Source organism: Protopterus annectens, chromosome 2.part0 (genome assembly GCF_019279795.1).
Source record: "Protopterus annectens isolate FY-2018-M chromosome 2.part0, PAN1.0, whole genome shotgun sequence".
NCBI classification, from domain to species: Eukaryota; Metazoa; Chordata; order Ceratodontiformes; family Protopteridae; genus Protopterus; species Protopterus annectens.
This window is the reverse complement of record NC_056728.1, coordinates 420,888,959-420,912,339: the sequence shown is the minus strand read 5'-3', so window position 1 is coordinate 420,912,339 and position 23,381 is coordinate 420,888,959. Positions and strand designations below refer to the sequence as shown.

Below are 23,381 nucleotides of genomic sequence, written 5' to 3'. Positions count from 1 at the left end.
AATAACTGTGAGGCAGATGTTTGTTACATTAATCATGATCCTTTAAATGATTCTAATAAAAATGTAGTTATTTAATACATCTTTAACTCTGTCCTGAGAAACACAAACATACCACAGAAAAAAAGAATCAGTCATAGTCTAATCCCTGTGGCTGGATGGGTATGGAAGGGGTTAACTGGCTGAGAGCTGGTCCACAATTTCAAAAATCATGGCTACAACCCTGAAGTGGGGTCACCGGGCTAAGTCTCAGAACAAATATGAACAGCAGCATAAATATGCTCAATCTATTGCAAATCAAAATTGTGAAGGCAGACTAAGAAACTTCTTCAAGAGCAGAAGACAGTAAGAGCACCATGGGCAACTTGATTTGAGAGAGTAAGAAAATGCTCAAGTTTGTAAAGCTCACCAGTTCTGTCCCTAATTTATCCAAAGGTGGTTCACAAATGCTCAGTAAACATTAGTCTTTGGTCTAGTGTGACAATTATTACTATGGAAAGTATCAAAGAACTTCAGACTCGCACATTCCTTCTGAAATGTTTTAGTTAATTTCTCTACCATGTCCAAACTGATAATTTCAAAGTAATATAAGTTTCTCTATCATGTCCAAACTGATCATTTCAAAGCAACATATATTATGGATTATTTTAAGTCCATCCATCTACCTCAAAACAGACCGCAGGTTTATGGAAGTTAGCATGGAACGGTTCCTGAATGTTATACTCTTTCAGTACCACAAAAGTAGGGTATTGTTGCCACTCTTTTCAAACTGGAACTGATTATTAATCTAAAATGATAGGGTACCAGGTGCTGACATTTATGGAACACCACTACAGATGACAGAAACACTGGGCATGACAATTTCAAATAATTTACTAGTCTCAGCCACTCAATTAGTGCCTCAAAGAGACTAGTGTGAGTTAGCAGCACCAAGATCACCCAGAAGATACAACACTGAGGGGTCTGTGGTATTATATGCCTCAGCTAATTCAAAGAACACAACCAGAAGGACAAACTTAAGAGTCACACAGACCCACAAGTTTGTTTTCTTGTTATGGAAAAATAACGGAGACGGTTCTTTTGTGTGATTTGTCAGAATCGGAAAGATAGGGACTTGGAACCACATATCAGTAAGCATATATTTTAAACAAATCTATAATCACCTGTAACATGATGTTCTATAACAACATAATAACAGCTATACATGAAAAATGTGCTGTGATATAATTTACATAGACTTAACTTCAGCCTTTGATAAGATCATTCAAAACCACTGACAAATAAATTAGAATAACTAGGTATTAATGTAATCCTGATAAGATGGATAGCTGCATAGCTTACAAACAGGACATGGCAAGTAAAATTGTAGGCTACAGTCACATTTCCTCACAAGACTCTGTCTTAGGCCTATACTTGTTTAGATTGTACTTTTCAGATATATCTTTTTCATCTGAGGTGTCCTACAGTCTGTATGCAGATATGTCTGTAAATGAACTTGACTAAATTGACCATTTGAGCACAGGAGAATCATATGGTGGTAAAAACATCAGAAATTAAGCATATGAGATTTGGGAGACATAGAATGAAATGTGAATATTTAATACAGCACACGGTAATTGAAACTGTAGATTCATTTAAGGACCTTGGTATATGGGTAGATCCAGCTTTGAGTATTTTCTAATGATATCAACCAAGTGGTTAATGACAGTTATAAAACTGTAGGCTGTATAAAAAAGATTTATAAAATCTAGGAAATCAGAAATTAAGAAATTATTGTTTGCAACATTAGACACAAACTAGAGTATGGGGTAACAATATGCAGTAATTGGGAAGACTACAGTGGAAATATACCAAGGTCATTAGTGGATGTGAAAATTTAAGCTATTATAAATGAATAAAAGACCTGAAGTTATACAGTGTCTTATACAGATATTTAAGCTGAGTCCTTATGCAGGTATATAGGGTACATAGCTACAACTTCCTCTGGGAATGTCTCAGTAGCAGAGAATCATCAGACAATCTATGAAGAAGATTAAACAGGAATGAGAGATGTACTCATTATTTCTCTAAGAGAGTAGCTGATACATGGAAGGGAATACCCAATTATATTAAAGCAAGCACTAGTTTAGAGATTGTTAAAAACAAATTGGACATTTATTATAGGAATGACTGTTTTGATATATTGGCAGGCAAGAAGGCCACTTGCCCATTCCTGAAATATCTGTATGCATGGATGTACGTAACTAATATCTTAATGCATATGTGGAATTTCTACATAATTAAGTCCAGTCAACTGCCTATAAACCTCATTACATGTACTCAATAACAGGTAGCAAGAAACATGATTCACCATATTAGCACCTTGAAGGATGTAATGTTCAACTGTGACTATAATCACACAATACTACCTACACTACTTTAATCAAACAAAAAAATAATTCTTAAGTAATCCAGACAGCATTCTCAACAAGGGATTTCAGTTGAGAAACCAAGCAAACTTAGCTGACACAGTGCATGTCAAATCTTAGCACTTGAGGTCTCTGTGAATTTGCGAGATGGGATCCACATATGGGATTACAAAGGGAAACTCCAATTTTCATCTTCATGTTCTAACTGTGAAGTTACAGACTTTGCAAGACCCACCATTTTCTGGATTTCATCCTAAGGTGAATCAACTCAGTTGCTGCATTATGACATAACCACTTTGCTACTAATACATAAAAAGCCTAGCTGCTTTCTTAGCACTAGCTGACTGTGCATCTTCATTCTGATTCTGTCTTTGTCTTGAATATTACCCATTTTACATAAGACAAGGAACTCCATATGTAGAGGTACCTGAGAAGGTTACACACTGACAAAAGTTAGGAGTGAAGATGTATATCAGACAACATGGAGAGAGAGAATGTGTGTTATTATAGTGGACCACGAGAATCGCCTTTAATTTGGTCAAGTTCTCTGAAAAGGGATACAGAATTATGAATGCTGTTTGCAAGGAAACATACAACAAAAAATGATTTAGAATGGCTCTGCTCAAAATGATTGTAAAGTTTGGAGAAAGTGCTGTGAGACAGATCAGTGAAGCATGACTAGCTGGGAGAAAGTACAGTTGTGTACACTTACAATAAATGTAGATGTTCGAGTGTATTCACTGTTGCAGTCATTACATTTGGGTAATCTGCTGACAGGTTGCCCTCAGTCGGCCTGAATAATAAAGTCTTGGGTCCTGCGTCGGTTGCGGTCTCCTCTTCCATGACGTCAGGTCGTCAGGGGTATAAAACTTGCAGCCGACGCCATTTTAATCAGTTTTTCTTGCCCCAGATGTCAGGTGCCCCCAAATGGGGAGCAAAAATATATATATAAACTGTAAATATATAAATGCACCTTAGAAACGTAAAATTTACCTTCAACTAAAAGCAAATACACCACAAAGGCTTTTGAGTATAGTGAAGGAAAGAAAAGGTATAGAAAGGGGGCTAGCGGGTAGCTAACCCAGACTGCAACAGTGAATACACTCGAACATCTACATTTATGGTAAGCGTACACAACTGTACTATGTTCTTTGTGTTTCACTGTTGCAGTCATTACATTTGGGTAGAATCCCAAAGCTATGGATGGGAGGATGGAACTAAACAGCATTAGGAGCGGCTATAAGGCCCTGCAGGACTGCAGTGGCAAAGCCTGCCCTGGATTTGGAAAAGAGAGGTAAATGATAATGCTTTGTGAAGGTATGAACAGAGCTCCAAGTAGCAGCTTCTAGAATGTCTTTGGTTGGAACTCCTCTGAGAAAAGCTGCTGAAGTAGAGGCAGCCCTGGTGGAATGTGATCTGATCCCTTGGGCACCGGTTTACCATGGTGCAAATAGCAGAAATGAATGCAGTGGCTTATCCACTTAGAAATAGTCTGCTTTGATATAGCCTTCCCCTCTGATCCTGCAGCAAATGCTACCAGTAGTTGCTCAGATTTTCTTAGAGATTTGGTCCTGTTTAAGTACAATCTTAGTTGTGTGTACATCCAAGGAATGCAGAATCTGCTCCCCCTTGTTCTGCGGATTTGGGTAAAATGTTGGCAGATGAATGGTCTGGTTAAAAGCCACACTGGATACCATCTTAGGCATAAAAGAGGGATTCGTCCTGAGGGACACCCTGCCCGGGTAAAATATAATAAAAGGCTCAACTGCCATGAGGGCCTGTAGTTCTGAAATCCTTCTTGCTGAAGTGACTGCCAAGAGAAAAGCTGTTTTCCAAGATAGAAATTTTATATCCGCAGTAGCTGCTGGTTCAAAAGGAGGCAGGGTGAGTTTTTCCAGTATGAAATTGAGGTCCCATGCAGGAGTTGGAGATCTTCTGGGAGGCCTTAAATTTTTGGCACCTCTAAGATACTGTTTAAGCAGAGGATGAGAAAAGAGGGGAGGACTCTGTGTTGTAATGAGCCGAGATGGCAGAGGTATGGATTTTTATTAAAGAAAAAGATAGGCCCTTGTCAAGCATCTCAGTCAAATATTGTAAAATCTGGGGAATATTGGGCTTTGCTGTGTCTGTTCCTTGTGTTTGGGTCCAAGCACAGAATCGCTTCCATTTATCAGCATAAGATTTTCTAGTACTAGGCCTTCTGGCTTCCAAAATGACATCCATCACAGATTTACTGAGAGGTGCTGTTTGAATAATTAAATGATCAGCCATGCTGCAAGGTTTAGAGTTTGGAGCTGAGTGTGCAGAAACTGATTGTTCAGCTTAGACAGTAGATGAGGTATTTGAGGCAAGTACCAAGGGGGAAACAGAGACATGTTCCTTAGAAGTGGGTACCAGTGTTGTCGAGGCCAGTCCGGAGCAACTAGAATCATTTTCATTTTCAGCCAGTGCCCACTTCACTTATCTGTAACCTCATACAGAAACTTAAACCCACTACTCTCTCTGCAGATAAATTACCTGCAGAATACCTGCAAAAAGCTGCTAAAGTCATAGCCTACACCCCATATCCATCCTCATTAACAGAACTATTTCTGAAGGATCTATTCCCCTAATCTGGAAAGTCTCTCACATAATTCCCCTGCATAAGGGCGGTAACTCCAAAGAGTTGTCCAATTATAGGCCCATAGCTATTCTATCTCCTTTGGCAAAAATAATGGAGAAATGTATACACATACAACTGTTAACCTACCTACTCGATCACAATTTATTAGCACCCTATCAACATGGCTTTAGACCATTTCATAGCACCACCTCTGCTCTCTTATCCTTCACTAACCATATTAACAGTAATCGTAATATTGATACTCTATCCTCAGCTGTTTTTATTGACCTGTCCAAAGCATTTGACATGGTGAATCACCACCTCCTTATAGACACACTCAAAAACCTGTCATTGGACAACCATACTATACAGTGGTTCCAATCCTAACTACATAACAAGCAACAGGCTGTACTATGGGAAAATACTTTATCTTCCCACGTCCCAGTCACTCTAGGGGTCCCGCAAGGATCTATATTAGGCTCATTACTTTTCTCCATCTTTACAAATGACCTTCATTCTGTAATTCCTCAAGCTGACTGTATCCAATACGCTGACGACTCCACACTCATATGCGCTGCTGCTTCTCAATCAGAACTTCAGTCACTAACCCAAATGACCTTTAGTACAGCTGAAAACTGGCTCCTACAAAGACGTCTTATCCTTAACCCCAAAAAAACAAAAATGCCACTATTTACCCCCACCCGCAGAACCTCCCCACTTACCTTTACTATTACTTCAAATGATGGAACTATAATATCTCCTGAACCAACCACCAAACTACTCGGGGTACTAATAGATAACAACTTGTCCTTTGAACCTCACATTAATAACACCATAAAAATAGTAAACAAGAAACTAGGTTCCCTCTATAGAATAAAACCCTTTCTTACACCTCCAGCCAGGGTTACTATTGCTCACCCACCTCATCTCTACCTTGCTCTATGCCTCCCTATCTATACCAAAATATGTAGAAGTAATCTGAGTAAACTTACATCCTCCTACAACAATATTGCCAGATTTGCAGCTGGGTCCTCCTATAGAACTCATCACTGTATCAATCTGAATCAGTTAGGATGGTTAGAGCTGCCAAATTTAATACTTTTCAATCAATTAATAGTAGCCCATAAGATCCTGTATTTACCTCAAAATACACCCATACTTACATCCCTAGTCATCCCCTATAATAACCTCAAGACCTTATGCTCAGCTAATAACCTACTTGTACAAATATCAAAATCCAACAACTTAGCTGGTGACACCTTGTTCTCCAATACAGTAGGTAAAGCCTGGAACATCCTCCCAAGCCAGCTAACCTCAATATCCTCTGTCAGCTTATTTAAAAGCAAGCTTAAACCCTACCTCAAATCACACTGGCTATGCCCTTGTGTTAACCCAGACTAAGTACCTAACTATTAACTAGACTCCCACAATTCCTAGCCTCCCATGATCATGATCTTGTGTTGTCTCACTAATTTTTAGTGAGCTTAACCTTCCTTAGGATTTTTTCTCATGTAAATAAGTATATACTGTGGAATGATCAAACACCTTCATATAGTATCACAACCTATGTGTTAAATAACGTTAGAAATCCATCCTTGTTTGCTGTTCTTCTATACTCTATCTATTGATCTCTAGTGTTTTTCTTTCTTAGGTGTTTGTGAGACCTTAGTATCTCTTATCATAAATTACTAGGTGTATCTAATTTTGTAATATGTTATAAAGATTTGTACTACACCATTTCTAATACAAATGTATTAGTCTTTTTCATCTATTCTTAGATAAATTTTTCCTTTTTCCTACTGAAATATAAAATATATAATCTTAGGCTTGTACTATAATTGTTAAACTTATGTACCAAATTATACTGTTATTGTCTTTGTCTTGACCTTTTATGTTGTTGTAATTTGTGGAGCTTTTCTCCCCGGGCCTCCACTGAAAATGGACATATATCCAGCTGGACTAGCCCGGTCAACAAATGTAAAATAAATAAATAAATACATTTTTGGTTTTTCCTGTCTGACTTTTAGTAAGACCTTGGAGAGAAGAGGCAAAGGGGGAAAGGCATAGACTGAAAGATAGGGTGTCCACTTTCCATGCTTTCTTGTGATGAATTCTTCTGCAGAATTTGTCCAGCTGATAATTTTGGGGGGAGGCAAATAGATCTATATCTGGGCTCCCCCATTTCCATGCTAACATGCTGAAGATTTGTGGATCCATTAGATTTCTGCTTAGGTCATCTGTCAGAATATTTTGTTTTCCTGGCAGGAATTGAGCTTGAAGATGTATTTGGTAAGTCAAAGCCATGTCACAATGTGCAAAGGGGTAGGAATGTGTACCCCCCCTGCTTGTTTATGTACCACATAACCGTGGTGTTGTCCGTCTTTATCAGTAGCTGTGCTGGATGAAGTAAGTCCTTGAAGGCTGTCAGAGCATTTTGAACAGCTAGCATCCCTTTCTGGTTGATATGCAGATGCATTTGTTTTGGGCTCCATTTGCCCTGAATGCATCTCCCCACCAGGTGGGCCTCCAAGCATAGTCTGATGCATCTGTCATTAGGGTTTGGGAGGCAGGGGGTAGAATGAACGACAGTCCCTTGTTTTGGTGACATGTCTCTGCCCACCAAAGAAACTCCTGTTGTAGGCAGGGAATGAGAGGAATCATTGTTTCCAAACTATGACAATGTTGGCTCCATAAACTTTTTAGGTACCATTGAAGTTTCCTCATATGCAGTCTTGCATATGGAATTAGTAGAATGCAGGATGACATGAACCCCAAAGCCTGCAGAATTTGTCTTGCAGATAATTGGGCTTTTGTTGCCACTTGTTTGAAATATATTGTCAGTTGCCTTTGTTTGTCTGGTGTAAGGTAAGCCATCTGGGCAGTTGTATTCAAGCTTGCCCCCATGAATGTAATTATTTGAGAGGGTACCAGTTGGGATTTCTTTTCATTTATTGTGTACCCTAGGCATGTTAGAAGCCTTTTTATAAATGCCAGATGTTGAAGAAGAGTGTCCTTGTCCTCTGCTTGAATGAGACAGTCGTCCAGATAAGGATAAATTTTACTAGGAGCCGGAGGTAGGGAATCAGGAGCCATGCTTGATTCCGAAAACACATCATCCACAATGTCTAGTACAGGGGGTATAGCCAAAGGCCTATGCTGAGGAAGAAGAAGGAAATCCCTAAGCCTCTTTTTTGATTCAGAAAAGTCCTGACTCTCTCAGTGAAAATGTTCCCCTAAAGTATGCAAAGTTTCTCCAAAAGAGTAATCCTCAGGAGGAGATGCAGATGGGATGGATTCCTCCGCATCAGAATCCTCATAGGGTGGAACAGAAAATTCCTGATCAGAAGAAATGGAAACCTGATCTGAAGATTCATAATCAGTGCCTTGCCTAGGCCTCTTAGCAGGGGGGGCTGGGAATCCCTGATCAAGGTAATTAAGTCCTCAGCCATTTTGATCATCTGTTTTTTAGGCATAGGGGCCTGAGCATGTGGCTCATGCGTCATTTTTTTTAGACATAGAAGATGTTTTTGACCTTGTTTATGAGGCTGGCGTCGGTTTTATATAAAAATGTCCAGGCCTGAAATCACCCTCAGAAGATGGTGCCTGGTCAGCGGTTCCGGACCCATCCAAGGGAGAGACATCCGCGGGTTCAATACTCTGAGAATCTCGCAGCATACTGGACTCTGAATGGGTCTCGGTAGAGGCCTGCGACTCAAAAGTAGCGAGTATCAGGGGCTGCGAAAGCGCCTCACTGAGTACCGGCAACTGGCTTAGGAGAAGCTTCGTTGTCGGTTTTGGACCTCAACGGTCTGTCTCTGTATTTTTCTTTGCATTTTTTGTGAACTCCGGTAGTCGGAATGCTAACTGATGACATTTCAGGATAATTAAATCTTGATCCAAAATATTTAGAAGCAAAAATATACCAACGCTTAATAGTGAGTTGGTTAAATCTAGTACAAAACCGACAGCAAGGCACGTTATGATCTGGGCCTAGGCAAGGAATACAGTACAAATGAAAATCCTTATGAGGTATTTGCTTTCCACAAGTAATGCAATTATTAACTTTTACTGACATTGGTAAGGAGCAAGAAAAAGTTTCCCCAACGGGGTACTTAGCTTTAGTTTGAAGACTTTGGTTCTGAAACTCGAATGCGAAAATTTCAGGAGTCGGCCAACTGGCACTTGTGAACTGCTTCTGCTTTGGGCACTGCGCGGCAAGAAAGACGGATTAAAATGGCGTTGGCTGCATGTTTTATACCCCTGACGTCAAGGAAGAGGAGCATAGCTCTCAACCTTCCATCTCCAAAATGAGGAACACTCGCCTTCATAATGTGGAACAAATGGGCAAAATGTGGAACACTTGTTAACACTTACAAACACTTTCAACTAGGAACATCATAGGATGGTTAAAATATGCTGTTTTTACTTAAAAAGAAAGTCCTTTAATGAATTAATATAATTAATTCATTTTTATCATGGGACTTCAAAAAAAAAATTCCTAACACTGAATATGACTCTTTTTTTGTTGAAAAACTTGAACTGAAACAAACATAAACTTTTTTTTACCCCCCCAATGAGGTAATTACAGAGGAGAGGAGACAGCAACCAACGCAGGACCCAAGACTTTGTTATTCAGGCCATCTGAGGGCAACCTGCCAGCAGATTACCCAAATGTAATGACTGCAACAGTGAAAAGTACAGTTTTGTACCTACCATAAATGTAGATGTTCGAAGATCCACATTGCTGCAGTCCTAACACTTGGGTAGTCCGCTGTCCCTCGGTCGGCCCGAATATCAGAGTATAAGGCTGACGTCGGTCAAGGCGCATTTGACTGACATCAGAACGTCAGGGTACAAATGCGCATGACCGACGTCATATCCTCAGTCTTTTCTTGCCCCAGATGTCAGAAGACCCTAAAAGGAAAGGTCAAAACCCATAGACAACAACTAAACAACCAACCAGCCTAACACCAAAAATATGTACAATATATACAATATATACAATATACACAATATACACAATATACCTCAGATGGATAACCCAACCCACACAACCACCTCAAACTACAGAGGGAAGGAGGGAGGTAAATTGGACTGCAGCAATGTGGATCTTGAACATCTACATTTATGGTAGGTACAAAACTGTACTATGTTCTTCATCTCACATTGCTGCAGTCCTAACACTTGGGTAGAATCCCAAAGCAGAGGTAAGGGAGGATGGCTAAACTATAATGAAGCAGGAGCTGCCAAAATGCCCTGCAACACAGCAGTGGCAAAACCAGCCCTGGATTTAGAGTACAGTGGAAGGTGGTAATGCCTAGAGAAGGTATGCACTGAACTCCAAGTGGCTGCCTCCAAAATATCCTTAGTAGCCACCCCTCAAAAGCTGTTGAAGTGGCAGTAGCCCTAGTGGAATGAGGCCTAATCCCAGCTGGAATCTCTTTGCCATGATGGGAATAACAGAAAGCAATGCAAAATCCAATCCACTTAGAAATAGTTTGTTTTGACACGGCTTGCCCTGAGAGCACAAAGCAAAAGAAACTAATAACTGCTGAGATTGTCTGAACCCTTTAGTTCTGTCCAAATAATATCGCAACTGCCTGTGTACATCTAAAGTGTGCAAAATCTTTTCCCCTTTATTTTGGGGATTTGCATAAAAAGTAGGCAAATGAATAGTTTGGTTTAAAGCCACACTAGAAACCACTTTAGGCATAAAGGAAGGATTAGTACGTAAAGATACCCTATCCTTATGGAAAATTAAGAAAGGCTCAACTGCCATAAGGGCCTGCAATTCAGTAACCCTTCTTGCAGAGGTAATGGCCAACAAAAAAGCAGTCTTCCATGACAAATATTTCAACTCAGCAGTAGCTGCAGGCTCAAAAGGTTGTAGAGTGAGTTTCTCCAACACAAAATTGAGATCCCAAGCAGGAGTAGGAGCCCTTCGTGGGGGTCTTATATTCTTTGCCCCTCTAAGAAATTGCTTGAACAAAGGATGAGAAAACAATGGTGGGTCACAGTCGTAGTGAGCTGAAATTGCTGCAGCATGAATCTTAATAGAAGAGAAGGACAAACCTTTGTCCAATAACTCAGTAAGATATTGAAGAGCCACACTTAAATCAGGCTCAGAAGCATCCAAATCCTTAGCTGCACTCCAAAATAAAAATCTCTTCCATTTATCTGCGTACACTTTCCTTGTACTAGGCCTTCTAGCTTCCAAAATCACATTCAAAACTTGTTGTGGAAGTTGAGACCCTCTATGGTTTAAAACAGAATATGCCAGGCTGTTAGGTGAAGAGAGTGAAGTCTGACATTGAGCAAATGACTGTCCTCCTGGGACAACAGATGTGGAATCAAAGGCAAAGGCCATGGAGGCTTCCGTACTAGACTTCTCAGTAATGGGTACCAGTGCTGTCGAGGCCAATCTGGAGCTATCAAAATCATCCTTGGCTTGTCCTGTCTGACCTTCAGAAGTACCTTTGGGAGGAGAGGCAGAGGTGGAAAGGCATACACATGAAGATTTTTTCAACTGAAAGAAAGAGCATCCACTTTCCAAGCTGTGGGATGAAACCTCTTCGTGCAAAACTTTGGCAGCTGGTGGTTTAGTGGAGAAGCGAACAGATCTATGTCTGGAGTTCCCCAGGACACTGTCAATTTCTGAAATACATGAAGATCCAGTTTCCACTCGTGGGGATCCATGATTTGTCTGCTTAACACATCTGCTAAGGAGTTCTGTGCTCGGCAGAAACCTTGCCTGAAGACTTAGTTGTAAACTGAGAGCAGTCTCCCACAAAATCATTGCTTGCCTGCATAGAGGATAAGAATGAGTTCCCCCTTGCTTGTTGATGTACCACATGACAGTTGTGTTGTCTGTTAGAATCAACACCTGCCCTGGAAGAAGTAAATCCTTGAAAGCTATTAATGCAAACTGGACTGCTAACATCTCCTTCAAGTTGATATGTAGATGCTGTAGTCTGACAGGCCACTTGTCTTGTATCCACTTTCCGTTTAGATGAGCTCCCCAAGCTTTGTCTGAGGCATCTGTCGTTAAAATTTGACTCGCCTCTGGCCGGGTCACAGAGAGTCCCTTGTTTAGGTGACATTCCTGAGCCCACCACAAAAATTCCTTTTGAATGCAAGGTATTATTTGAATGACAGTGTCCAGATCCTGGCAGTGCTGTGTCCATACATTTTGAGATACCATTGCAACTTCCTCATATGCAGTTTGGCATTGGGAAGCACCAGAATACAAGATGCCATGAACCCTAAGGCTTGAAGGACTGTCCTTGCAGTCAGCCTGGACTGAAGAGATAGATGATGGAAGTAAAGGGAAAGATTCTTTTGTTTGTCCGGGGTTAGAAAGGCCATCTGGGATGCTGTATTCAGTCTTACACCCAGAAAGCACATGTCTTGAGAGGGTACTAGACTGGACTTTATTTCGTTCACAGAATACCCCAGGCATCTTAGCACTGCTATCACATATTCCAAATGACGAAGAAGCTCGTCCCTTCCTTGAGCCAGAATCAGGCAATCATCCAAATAAGGATAGATTTGTATTCCTTTTAGCCTGAAGAAAGCTATCACTGGAGCCAGAACTTTCGTAAATACTCTGGGCGCAGTAGATAAGCCAAAGGGCAATGCAGAGAACTGATAGTGAGAAGTCCCAGTCCGAAAACGCAGATACTTCCTGCAACTTAGCCTGATAGGAACATGAAGGTAAGCCTCCTTGAGATCCAAAGTTACCATCCAGTGATCCTTGCCCAGCAGAGGTAAAAGCTGTTGTAACGTCAACATTTTGAACTTGGGAATGTCCAGATAAGTGTTGAGGATAGATAAATCCAAAATTGGTCTCCACGTGTTCCCCTTTTTGGTACAAGGAACAGGCGAGAATAAAATCCTAGGCCCCTTTCTGGCATAGGAACCGGCTGTATGGCCCCTATTTGGAGTAACAGAGAAATTTGCTTGTGAGCCTCTATTCTTTGTTGAGGAGGAATGTCTGGCATGCCTTTGAAAGGAGGCAAGGTATGGAAATAAAACCTGTAACTGTGATGTATGATATCCAATACCCATCTGTCTTGGGTAATCAAACTCCAATTTTCTTTGAAAAGTGCCAACCTTCCTCCCAAAGGTGCTGCCAGGTGAGAAGGTTCTGGCAGCTGAAAAGGTAGGTCATTGGGTCTGTTTACGAAAGGACTGACCCCTGCCCTCACCCGAAGACTGTGCAGGAGAACTCCCTGTTCTAGGCCTGAAAGAGCCCTGACCTCTGCCCCTGCCACGTCTAGATCTACCCCTAGACTGGGAATCATAAGAAGGATCGTCCACCCCTTAGTAGGCCAATTTCTACTAAACTTTGGAGGCTGAACCTGCAAAAAATCTTTAACAGTCTGCATAGACTTAGCCTTGTCTTCCATTTTCTTTAAAACTGCCTCAACAGGAGAACCAAACAAGACATCAGATTGCAAAGGGGCATCCAAAATCCTAGTTTTAACATGGTCAGATAAATTTTGATCCCTCAGCCAGGCATGCCTGTGAAGAACTGACCCAGTGGCAGCCACCCTAGACGAGGCCTGTACAGCATCAAAACCACATTGCAAAGAATGCTTACCCACCTGTTCAGAAACATGCACTAAATCTTGTAACTCTTTACAATCAATACCTTCCGCCAGAGCATCAACCTTAGATTTCAACTGTGAAAGGAGATAATTTGATATTTCAACATGTGAAACTGGCAATTCAAAGCTCTCATGGCTAGAGTGGAAGAAGTATAAACTTTCTTTCCCCACCTATCCAAGGCCCTGGCCTCTTTATCTGCAGGAACCGGATTCTTGACAACAGAAGCCTTAACACCCTTAGGCCCCTGGCTAACAGTTTCTGGGTCTGCCCTAGGACTCTTAAAAAGATACTTATGAGCTTCAGGCACCCTGTAATACCTATCTGGTTTAACAGGAGCAGGAAGCAAAGAATCGGGATTAAGAGAAGCCTCTGCAAACACATCTTCCACCACATTCAGAACAGGAGGTATAGCCAAAGGCCTATGCTGGGGTAAAAACAAAAATTCCCTAAGCCTTTTCCTGGAATCAGAGAAGCCCTGACCTTCCCATTTAAAATGCTCTCTCATGGAGTGAAGGGTCTCTGAAAAAGAAAAATCCTCAGGAGGAGAAGCAGAAGGAGTAGAATCATCCACATCAGAATCAGAATAATGAGAATACTCCTGCAAGTCTTCAGCCGAAGACTCAGACACATCCGAAGCCTGCTCATAATCCCCCAACACTGGTTCCATCCTAGGCCTCTTATCAGGAGGGGGCTTAGAGCCTCTAATTAAAGTAATTAAATCTTCTGCCATTTTAAGCATGTGCTTCTTGGGCACAGAACCTGAAGAACTAGGAGTGACACCCACAGAAGCTAAACTAGACCTGCCTCTAGGAGAAGCCTTGGAAGCAGAAAGAGAGGGCCTAGACACCTTAGGAAGGGAGGGGAGTACAGTTATCTGAGAAGCCCCTACAGCCTGACCTGCCTCCTGGGAGGCCACATCCTGTAAAAACAAAGCTTCTCCCTGGGACTCCAGAGAGGCCTCCGTCGGAACCACCGGTTCCACTGACGCCTCTAAAGAACCGGCGTCCGGTTCGGATGACTCCTCTAACCTAGGTTTAACTGCCTTGTCCTTGCGCTTCTTTGAGGAAGCGGGCATCGGAGCATCCGACGGCATATTGTAATTGCACCGCTTCCCAAAGACCAACCTGGCACAATCCAACCTTCGCTTTATAGTGCGTTTATTGAACCTAGCACAAAAGCGGCACCCAACAACGTCGTGCTCAGGTCCCAAACAAGGTATACACAAATTATGGTAATCCCTATGCGGTATCTGTTTCCCACAAGAAATACAGTTATTCACTTTTTCTGACATCCGGTAAACCACTGAGGCAAGAAAAACCAAAATATTCCCCAACGGGTACTTAACCAACTCTGACTTCGGTCTGAAACTCCGAATTCGAAAAATTTCAGAACGCCGAACGGCACTTGCAACACTGCTTCTGCATCGGACCATGCGGCAAAAAAGACTGAGGATATGACGTCGGTCATGCGCATTTGTACCCTGACGTTCTGATGTCAGTCAAATGCGCCTTGACCGACGTCAGCCTTATACTCTGATATTCGGGCCGACCGAGGGACAGCGGACTACCCAAGTGTTAGGACTGCAGCAATGTGAGATGAAGAACATCATGAAGAACATCCGAAAATGGATATGGATTGATTAACATTTCAGGTGCTGGAGGTACCAACCAGGGAGGGTGAGAACAAATGATAGCCGATGGCTCACTCATTCTGGGAAGGAGGATGGGATTTCCACTTGTGATCAAGCACTTCAACAGTGATGGGGGGGTAGTGATGCAATCACACAGCAGATAGCTGTTGACTTTAGGCATACTAGTGGGGCAGACATAATGGGTGCTGTGTGCGGTGATGTACATGACATCCACTGTGCAAATTTAAGACTTAACAAAAAAAACTTTGATGTCCTAGGACAGCATATGTGATGCTGCAGAGTTATTCCACTTCTATTTCCTCTCTACTTTTTCCAGCCCACCAATGGCCAAAGAGAACACAACTCCCCCTGGAGAAGTACAAAAGATACATTAGGTCAGCTGGAAAGTTGCGCAATAGCAAAATGTGTATGGATCCCTGAAAATAAATAATGCAAGAAACTTCTGAAAGCCATTTATGAAAATGACAAGCAAAACAGGAGTGTTTTTGCTAAAGTGAGTTCTGTAATGAACGCGTAAAAAAATTAAGACTTTTCATTGCTGAAGTAGAACTTGAATCCTTTTTTATGGCAGACAAGTCAGTAAATTTAAACTTTTTTAGATGGGACGTGAAGACGGATAAAAAAGTAATAATTTGCTGAAGTTTACATAAAATGTAATGAGGATCTATAGGAGTCAAGCTCAAGTCTGCCCTGTAGCTTTTTGATGAGCCATTCGCTGCTCCTCACATAAAGGATATGCTCTGAGTATCACTCATCTCTGCATATAATTTTGATTTGAAGCTCTTTATTTAAGGTTTGATCATTTCTATTTTGTATCTTATTCTAGTATTACATTTGTTTTGTTTTAGGTTTTCTGTTCTGTTGGAGTTTTAAGAGTTCTTGGCTAGGGTCAGTTATAAAAAGTTACCAAGAATTCCTTTGCAAACTGTGAATAACATCAGTTAATGAGTGGGAGGAGCTGAGAGACAGCATTGCTCTTTTATTCAGAAATATCTGTAGTTATCTGAAGTGTTTATGTGGTCTGCATTGCTCTGAGTATCACTTAACTCTGCATTTAATTTTGATTTGAAGCTCTTTATTTAAGGTTTGATCACTTCTATTTTGTATATTATTCTAGTATTACATTTGTTTTGTTTTAAGTTCTGTTCTGTTGGAGTTTTAAGAGTTCCCCACCCACCTGCCCAGTCCTTGTTGTGTTCTTAAATTTGGTGGCTTTTAAGTTGCCCACCCCTATTATAAATCTCATTTTGGACAGTCATCCCAGTCCCATCTCATCAGCTTATTCTACTGGATAGAGAGAGGTAATTTGGGAAGGCCTACTCCCTTAGTTTATCAACCTTAAATTATCGTGTTTCACCCCTTCCCAATTAACCAAAAAGATGCACTATTCATTTGCTTTTACTGTATTTGTTTTTCCTACTTTATTTTGCTTTTGCTGCAAGTCCTTAAAAGTACTCAAATGTATTTATTCTGCTGCATTTATTACTGCTTGTTAGTAGCCTGATTAAAGTGTAACTGTTATTCTAAGCCTTTTGTTTTAAGCACTTGGGCTTTATACCAGTTGTTTTACATTAAGAAGGTTTGTGGTCTGCACTTTTGTGGCAGGACAGGTAGCTTACATCCTTCTAAGTTGGGAGTTGCTGATTGAAGGCTTAGTGTCTGTTATTCTAAAAGTGTCTTAGTTCTGGTTTAAGCACTTGGGCTTCAGGCCAGTTATTTTACATTAAGAAGGTTTGTGGTCTGCACTCTTCTGGGAGGATAGGGTAGATTCTGCCCTTCTGAGCTGGGAATTTCTGGTTAAAGGCTTATTGTGCCTGCTTATTTGAACTGTTTCTTTCTGAAATTGGTGCACCTTGTTTGCTGTGGCATAGACTAGATTCAGACCTGCTGAATTTAGCTTTGTTTGTATAACTTGAGCACTAATTCAGGCCATCTATTTTTGGAGAAGGTTTCCTGCATCCAACTTGTCTGACTGAAGACTGCTAGAACAGGGCTCAGTTTTGAGCTTTTTTATTGGTTAATTGGTTAATTTGTTCAAATCAGCTTGCTAATGTTATATTTTAAAAAAAAGTTCTAGCTTGTTTTCCTGCCTTTCCTGTTACTAGAGAGGTCCATATACAGATTTACTGTATTGTAGTTTCTGAGTTCCCCAGACCTTTCTGTGTTAGAGGGAGGCCTCTCAGCTTATCAGTGGGAGTGGTAAGCACTAGGTAGCCTTTTTTGTAGTGACAGCTGCAACCCCTTTAGGGCCCTGGGAGATAGTTTCTGGATCAGCAGAGTGGGCCTTGTAAAGGAAAAGGTGGGATTCCGGGACCCTGTAGTACCTATCGGGTTTGGCAAAAGCCGGAGGGAGAGTGTCAGGGGTTGTGCTAGATTCAGAGTACACATCATCAATGACATTCAAAACAGGGGGAATAGCCAAAGGTCTATGCTGAGGCAAATGCAAAAAGGTCCTTAATCTCTTCCTGGAATCAGAGAATTCCTGGCCTTGCCATTGGAAATGCTCCCTCATAGTGTGCAGAGTTTCCCCAAAAGACAGTTCTTCAGGAGGGGAGGCCGAAGGGATAGATTCCTCTGCATCTGAATCCTTGTAGGCCGGAAAAGCCTCCTCCTGGTAGTCCGAGAGAGCAGAGCCATCAGAGGCCTCATCTGAGGAGATGGGATCAGAGGGCTCAACCCTGGGCCTTTTTTCTGTAGGAGGTTGAGAGCCCCTGTCCGGATGAGGCTGAGAGCCCCTAATTAATGAAATAAGTGTTTAGCAGTTTTAGCCCTAGAGAATGCCTTAATAGACATGGATGCAGGAGGCCGGGCTGCACCACGTGCTGGTGTAGTTTTGTCTAAGGGAATGGTGTCGGAAGGTTCCTGGACTCCAGAATCCAAAGGAGATTCAACAACCGATACAGCAGTGGCCTCCGGGGCCGAGGTTGTCAGTTGTATGGTTTCGGTGGACGGTAGTACCAAGGAGTCGGTTTCAGCCGAGACCGAGACACTCGCGGTAGGCCTGACCGTGGTTTCAGCCGAAACCGCGGACCGCGTGTGTCGGTCCTTGTCCTTCCATTTCTGTATTAAATGTGAAGTCGGAGTCGCCGACGGCATTTTGTATGCAAAACTAGCCCCCAAAAATTCCTCTGCGAACTCCGACCGACGTCTTAGAGTGCGTCGGTTGAAGGAAGCGCAGGCGGAACAGGCCGAGACGTCGTGGTCTGGGCCTAGGCAAGGTAGGCAGTAAGAGTGGAAATCCTTATGAGGTATTTGTTTCCCACAAGTTAAGCAATTATTCATTTTATCTGACATCGGCTGAGGCAAAAAAGAGTCCCCAACGGGGTACTTAGCTTTTGAAGTCTTCGGTTTAGCTGAATTACAGGAGCTGGCCAACCATCACTTGCGAACTGCTTCTGCTTCAGGCACCACGCGGCAAGAAAGAATGAGGAAGATGGCGTCGGCTGACGCTTTTATACCCCAGGCGCTCTGACGTTGGGGAAGGGGCGACATCAGTCGACGCCGGACCCAGACTTTGGAATCCGGCCGACCGAAGGGCTGCCTGAGGCAGGACAACCCATATGTGATGACTGCAGATGCATCCTTGAAGGACATGTGGTTTCTAGCTCCTTTTCAACTTTCTGCTTTAAAAACATGTGTTTGTATGGATTTGCGTACCGTGCTGCGCCACTAACTAAACTATTGCCAGTGCCACAAAGTCTACTCTTCATTTTTTCCCTTAGATCTTGCTAATTCTCTTCTCTCTTGCATTTAACTTGCTTATTCACCTAGCACTTCATCTGGCTTCTTGTAGCAATTACTGTAGCACACATAAGTGCCAACAGCACTAAACATCCTATAAGAAAACAGTTCCAGAACTTATTAATAATGACCATCCCTCCTGGCATGTCTAAAGGTCAGTTCCCTGTGCTTTTTCCTACTAACCTGGTGACCTTGGGCATTCTGAGGCAATGTAGCAACTGCCTCATCTACACAGACAACCCTCTCCTCTTACCTCCCAACACTCAGACTTGAGAGAGATGCACTTATATATCCAAACTGGAAGACATGCACTCTCCAGCCAAGACCGGAATATCTGGTCAAGAGGAGGTCAACACCTGCACCAGACCACATGGAACACACAACCATCCAGAACACCCATCATCACAGCTCTCATATAAAAACACAAACCACACACTTACCTTCACAGAGGCTCTCAATAGAAATCTACCCAAACAGCAGAGACCTCCAAATCAGAAATGCAGTTGACCAGCACAACACAGCACAAATCATCAGACACACAGCTCACCTACGCAGTGTGCCTCTCAACCTAAGCCCCCAAAGCAAAACAGCTTGCCCAATACACTAATCATAGGTGACTCGATAGTGAGGCACACTGATGTCCCACTCACTAGGTTGAATAAGGAGAAGATAACAGTCAGCTGTCTGTCGGGTGCCAGGATCCGACACACAACACACGCACTCGGGTCACTCCACAAGTACAAGTATGACTCTGTCATTGTCCATGTGGGTGTGAATGACCTGAGATGCACCTCCCTGGACTACATGAAAAGAGACTGGACGAGCTCTTGGATTATGTGGCCCAGGCAGGTATGACCCTAGCCCTGAGCGCCATCCTAGCATTGCCCAGAATGATACCGTAGTACAAGCAAAAAATGATTGACTTCAACAATTGGCTAAGTTTCTTGTGTGATTCTAAGGGGATCTAGTATCTGTCTGCTTAGGATGACATGACTGACAGACCTTGATGCTTTGCCAGAGATGGCCTGAATCTGTCATGGCTAGGTTTTCAGATACTGGCTAAGGCTCTTGACACCCCTATAGTGTCTTTTTCAGGCAGTGTTCCAAAGACCAAATTACCACCATAACAGCTATAAATAAATGCAATCTGAGGGTCATGCTGCTCAAAGCTAGAAGTCTAAATCTCAAGATGCACTCACTCAAAGCATTCCTCAAAATGGAGAACATCGACATTTGTGCTGTAACGCAGACCTGGTTTAAAGCAGCATAAAGCACCTCTGCGCTACCAGGCTCTAACTCATTCCACACCTTTCAGCTCCAGAACATGGACCAAAGATCCAAAGGCGATGTCATCTCCATATTCATTAAGGATATGCACAGCTCCAGACTAGTAGCCCAGCATAACGCATTGGAGATTCTTCAGGTACAACTAACAGTAGGTAAGACGGCGATTCAGGTTGCAGCCTGCTATAGGTCCCCAACCATGTCCCAAGACTCTCACTGCATGTTCCTAAGCACCCTGGAAACTATTAGGGTCCAATCCAACACTGTCATACTGGGTGACCTCAACTACCTCTCCATCAACTGGGAAAACTAATCATGCACCAATACACTTGCCCAACGCTTCCTGGAATTCATTAAATCCAATGTGCTGCACCAGCTCATTCTTACCCCCACTAAAGGAAGCAACATCCTTGACTTGGTTATTACTAACATGGACAACCGTTGCTCAACACAAATAGTCAATCCCGCCCTGGTTAGATTTGACAACAGACTAATTACCATGGAAATCCACATCTCACCCACACCACCAGCAAAGGTAACCACCATGACGAACTTCTCCAAAGCTGACATTAGGCTCCTAAAAACAGAGGTGGCTAACTTCACAGCACCCATGCAAATGGAAAATAGGTGTATGACCATTGAATCATACACCAATGCACTGTACGAACACATACATAAATGCATGGAACTAGCCATACCCAACAGAACCAAGGCACTCGCCTCAAAAAAAACGGAAGCCAATCTGGTGATCCCTCAAACTCTATAACAGAAGGAAGAAACTGTTGCAGAAAAAGGTGAAGTCTTAATACTGGAAAAACTCCCTTACTAGCCTCAACAAAATGTTCAGATCCCTCATCAAAACCTCTAAAGCTAGCTATGAAGGCAGAATTGCAGCAGACACTAAAAATAATCACAAAGCCTTCTACAGTTATATAAAGAATCTCCATGGCAATACCCAGATTTGCTCTGAGTTACTGCAGAATGGCACAACAGATATTGACAACATACTGGTTGAAAGATTCAGTGCAAACTTCACCCCCCCCCCCAAAGAACCAATCACAATACCAGAAGAATGCCAGGCACCCAGCATTACTGCAGCACAGGTTAAAGCTGCATTGTCCAGCGCCATGAATACAGCTTCCATGGGACCAGACAATATCCCTGGCTGTTTTCTACATGGACTACAAAGTGAACTGGCACCACACCTGTGTGCCCTTTTCAATCACAGCTTCACCTCAGGCTTTGCCCCTACATGGCACACTGCTACAGTCATCCCTCTCCATAAAGGCGGAGTGACTACAGACCCTGGGAATTATCGCCCCATTAGCCTGATGAGTTTGATATACAAGGCTGTGGAGTGCATCATCATGGACCTAATTAACAAGGATATAGGGAATCTTCAAACTCTGGATCCCACGTAATTTGGTTTTGTGAAGAGTGGATCATGCCTGCTCAACCTGGTTGACTTCTTTGAGTCAGTCACCAGAGCTGTGGATGAGGGCAAGGCAGTTCATACAGCCTACCTCGATCTGCCCAAGGCCTTTAATACCATTCCCCACTCAGGAATTATTGATAGACTCACCAAACTAGGCATCAATCCCTATATCACTAGGTGGGTTGCAAACTGGCTCACAAATAGGACCCACAGTGTGAAAGTAGCAGACTCCTCTCCTGTTTGGCATCTAGTTCTCAGAAGTCCAGGTCAACACGGAGGGACCAGGTTCACTGACAATTGCAAGCTGGGAGCCATTACTAACTCCCCAAGTGATGTAGACATCCTACAGAAAGGCTTCACTGAGACCAACGATTGGTGTCAAAACCATGGGCTTAAGCTTAATGCCAAAAAATGTGTTGTCATTCTCTTTGGGAAAAACTCAGTTCCCACTAATTACCACATTGATGGTAGCCCACTGAACACTGAAGGAGTTATAACAGATCTGGGGACACACGTTGATAGCAATCTCTCCTTTGACCACCACATTGCCACTGTGGTCAGAAAGTCCTTCTATGTGGCACATCTCATTACCAAGGGTTTTGCATCCAGGGAGAAAGAGGTCATCATCTCTCTCTACTCTTCCCTCATTACACCAATCATCGAGTATAATGCCCCATTTGGCATGTACCTCAATAAACACCTGCAACAGTTGGAAAACAAACAAAAGTACCTCACAAAGAGGATCCTAGGCCTTAAACACATGCCCTACATGGACAGATTCAAAAAAAACCTCCAGCTTTTCTCTGTCTCATATCATCTATTAACAGGCGATCTCTGCTTGATTTACACAACCATGCCTGACCCGGCCCTGTTAGAAATGTTACACCTAAAGGAATTCCAATCCCTCCACATCACACGCTCCAGGGACCTCAACCTCATCACCACAATCAACAGAACATGCTGGAGGGGCATGTTCATAACCCAGAGACTGCCCATGCTCTGGAATAGACTTCCCATACATGTCAGGCAGAGCACCTCACTGGCCCTTTTCAAAAGAAATCTTGATGAGTGGATGGGAAATAGAAAGTTCACCCTGGGTATCACTCCAGTGGCTCTACTTGATAGAGGCACCAGGAACTAATGGCAGCATGATGCCAGGGCACTTCTATGGGCTAGGCTTGTAAAGGCTCCAAGGTCATTGGCCTAGTGCACACCTATGTTATAGAGATGTCATTTAAATACATAGAAGGATATAACATTAGTATAAAGACATTATTTTCATACAGAGAACAAATGTTCAGTATTTAGCATACAAAGCCATGCTTTTGAATGACACAGTGTAATCAGAATAAATGCTTGGAATACTTAATGGGATGTAACACACACAGTCTAACACTTCAAAAAGCTTACAACTATAAGTTAGTATTTAGTTTAAAAGCTAAAATGCGTACTTCTGGATAATGTGCACAGCTCTGCTTCCTGTTACACTGATCATTAGACTCCTACTTCTGATTCACTTTAAAGAGACTAACCAGTCTAGGACTGTTGCACTGGAAAAGTAAAAAAATCTGTGCAATAATATACTGGATATTATTTTTATAAAGTAAAGGAACTAAATATGTTTATTTTGCATCCTTTTTAGACAGAAATGCT

The 23,381-nt window shown here is 42.3% G+C and overlaps 1 protein-coding gene across 2 annotated transcripts in view; it reads right to left on the bottom strand.

Moving 5' to 3' along the window:
- Nucleotides 1–23,381, bottom strand: part of LOC122793112 (proprotein convertase subtilisin/kexin type 5-like) — a 3,326,953-nt gene that overhangs the window by 60,665 nt on the left and 3,242,907 nt on the right. The gene's annotated exons all lie outside the window — the stretch shown is intronic.